This window comes from Peromyscus leucopus, chromosome 2 (genome assembly GCF_004664715.2).
Source record: "Peromyscus leucopus breed LL Stock chromosome 2, UCI_PerLeu_2.1, whole genome shotgun sequence".
Lineage (NCBI taxonomy): Eukaryota > Metazoa > Chordata > Mammalia > Rodentia > Cricetidae > Peromyscus > Peromyscus leucopus.
This window is the reverse complement of record NC_051064.1, coordinates 62,052,072-62,055,381: the sequence shown is the minus strand read 5'-3', so window position 1 is coordinate 62,055,381 and position 3,310 is coordinate 62,052,072. Positions and strand designations below refer to the sequence as shown.

Here is a 3,310-nt window from a genome sequence, read left to right as displayed (position 1 = left end):
TAAAATTTGGACTTGCTCTGTCCCCAAAGGGCCTATGGGATTGGCTCCCAATTTGGCAATAATATAAAGTGGTAGAAACTTTTCGGTGGTGGGGCCCAGTGGGAGATCTTAGGTCATTAGTAGCCACACCCTTGAAGAGTAGGGACAATACAGCTCCTTCCTCTCTTTTTGCTTCCTAGTCACCTGAGGTGAGCAGCTCTGAACTGCTGTCTACTGTTTCCTGCTACAATATACTATTGTACCACAGACCTCAAAGCAAAGGCATCACTTGATCATGAGCTAATACCTCCAAAGCTATGAGTCTAAATAAATCTTTCCTCTAAGTTGATTTATCTCGGGTATTTGTTACAGTAACAGAAAGCTGGCTTACAGAGTTATAAAGATCTGCTTTTCTGTGGACATGAGTACTGTGACAGACAGCATCACTGCCTCCTCTTTCCTTGAAATGTACAGGAACTGGAGCAGCCATTTGCAATCATGCTTAGCCCAACGCTAAGCATGAAGTAGTAAAATAGGGAGGTAGTTATTTGTCAGTTCTGTGGGGCTGTTGAACCCCATATGGTCTTGCTACCACCAGACATGTGACTAAATGTCTTTATTGCTTGAGATACTGTTAGAGGGTATCAGTGACTGCCACTAGAGATTTTGTAGCCACTGCTTCAGGTAGGAGTAGAGCTGGGAAAACTATTTGTAGTTGCTACCTTCTCATTGCTCTGACAAAATACTCCACTAAATAAAACATACCCCACCCCACCCCAAAAAAAACCTTCAAGGATTTATTTTGGCTCACAGTTTGAGGCGATTGACAATGCTATACAGACCACCTTTTGGCTAATGCAGGAGGAGTTATTATTGGCACATAGTCAAATCTTCATCATTCAAAACTTATTTTTGGGTTTCCCTATTTGCAAAAAATTGTAATCCATAAATCAATACTCAGGGTTTTTGTTTGGTCATTCATGATATGCACAGTAACAAAACAATTTGATCTACCCAACATATACATTCTAAGATGATGTGGGACAGTGTGACTTACTTGGCATTATTTCAGATCTGGCATTAACAAATGTTCTCATAGCCAATGTCATGTTCTTGCATTTTTTGTGCTTGTTGACTTCACAATTTACAAAAGTACCCAAGGGAAGTGCTGAAGTGTTGGCTAATATTCTTACATGCAAGGAGGCCAAGAGGTCACTTGCCTTTAGCTGGGAGAACTTCCTTGAGTATTTCTTCTCAAGGCAGGTCCTCCAGTATCAAAGTTATCAGTTTCTGTTTTGCTTGAAAAGCCTTTGTATTCCTTTTATTTTGAACAGTTTTGTTGGGTAGGAGATTGTTGGTTGATAGTTATTTTTTATTTAATAGTTCAGACAATGTCTCATTCTGTAGTCAAGGCTGGCCAGGAATTCACCATGTAGCTTAGGTTGGTCTAAAAATTGACAACAGTCTTGCCCAGCTTCCTGGATGCTGAGATTAGAGTTGTGAGCCATCATACCTGACTTTTTTTTTTTTAAACATTTTATTTTTCTTGCCTTAGTTTTTGGTTTTTAAAACAGGGTTTCCTGTGTAGCACTGGCTGTCCTAGTACTAGCTCTGTAGACCAGGCTGGCATTGAACTCACAAAGATTCGCCTGCCTCTGCCTAACTGCTCAGCTATTTTGTTGCTTTTAATCTTACTTTTCCGGGTGTGGGTGACTTAAACGCATCTGTTGTACCATGAGTGTACCTGTTATCCTTGGAGCCCAGAAGAATCTGATCTCTGAAACTGGAGTTAAAGACAGTGTGAGTTAACGTGTGGGTGAGTAGGATTTGAACTCAGTGCTTCTTTAAACACTGAGTCATCCCTCCAGCCCCATACCTGGCTTCTTTTACACTTTCAATGTTACCCCACTACTTTCTGGCCTCTACTGCTTTTGCTAAGTCAGATAATTTTATTATGAGTCCCTTATAAGCAATGTTTCCGCCCACCTCACCCCCAGCTGCTTAAAGATGTTCCCCTATGATGTAGAAGCTTTCTACATTCAAGGTTCTCTTCATTTTTTGTTTTGTCTGTTCAATTTATCTAATCTCTATTATTTTTTTTCCAGTTCAAATACTGTTGGACACCTCTAGTGAGCTTTGTTTCCAATGTTTTTGAACTCTTTAAGTTACATGGTTCCCTGAAATAATTTTCTGAGGGTGTATTCAGTATAACAACAGATATTTACTTCCTTAACCATGCATAATTTCATTCTTTGAACACGTACATTGGCTACTGAAAAATATTTTCCCAATAAATCTGACATCTAGCCTCTCCAATACACAATCTTTCTTTAAAAAATGTTTTTATTAGTAGTAGTAGTTATGTATATGCATGTGAGTGTAGATTTGTACATGAATACGGTGCCTGCGGAGGCCAGAAGGCTGCATTGGATCTCCATGAGCTGAAGTACAGGCAATTGTGAGCTGACTACTGAACTTGGGTGGTCTACAGAAGTAGTAGGTACTCTTAAATGCTAAGACCCTTCTTTCTCTAGACCCCCAACACACAATGCTTTGTTTTCCTTCCTGTATGGGTAATACTTTCATGTTTCTCTACATGGGCAGCCATTTTGGTTAAAAACTGTTCATCTCAGAAAACATTGTAGTGATCTTGGTTACTAGTCCCATTCTCTAGAACTTGTTTTCTTATTATTCATTTAATAAATGAAGTTCCTCTCCAGCTTGGGGTTCAGTTCCAGCGACCTGGCTAAATGCACCAAGAAGGTCGGGATCGTTGGGAAATACGGGACCCGCTATGGTGCCTCCCTCCGGAAAATGGTGAAGAAAATTGAAATCAGCCAGCATGCCAAGTACACCTGCTCATTCTGTGGCAAGACCAGGATGAAGAGACAAGCCGCTGGCATCTGGCACTGTGGTTCCTGCATGAAAACAGTGGCCGGTGGGGCCTGAACCACAACATGACTTCTGCCGTCACAGTGAAGTCCGCCATCAGAAGACTGAAGGAACTGAAAGACCAGTAGAAGCATACTGTTTAAGAGACCTGCCTGTGCTCTAATAAATGGGTTAATTTACATAAAAAATAAATAAATGAAGTTCATTTCCCCTGTACCAAGTTCAGCCTCTTTTGGCCTTTGGACACAGTGTATTAGGAATTAGTGGTTTTGATAAGGCTTACTTCCTCTCTTCCCTGGCCAGTCAGCTGCTAAGTCATGCTGCAGTCAGATGACTGTTTTATAGTTTTCAACTATGCTCTGGGGGCATAAATTGCACCACAGTTTGTCCAATCCAGTTTTGGCATCTTCAACTGAATAGATCGTTCACAGAGTTCTTG

The 3,310-nt window shown here is 40.8% G+C and overlaps 1 pseudogene; it reads left to right on the top strand.

Annotated features, from left to right (window-relative positions):
* The first annotated feature begins 2,682 nt into the window (after positions 1-2,682).
* On the top strand, positions 2,683-3,063 carry LOC114682529 (annotated as a pseudogene).
* The last annotated feature ends 247 nt before the right edge of the window (positions 3,064-3,310 follow it).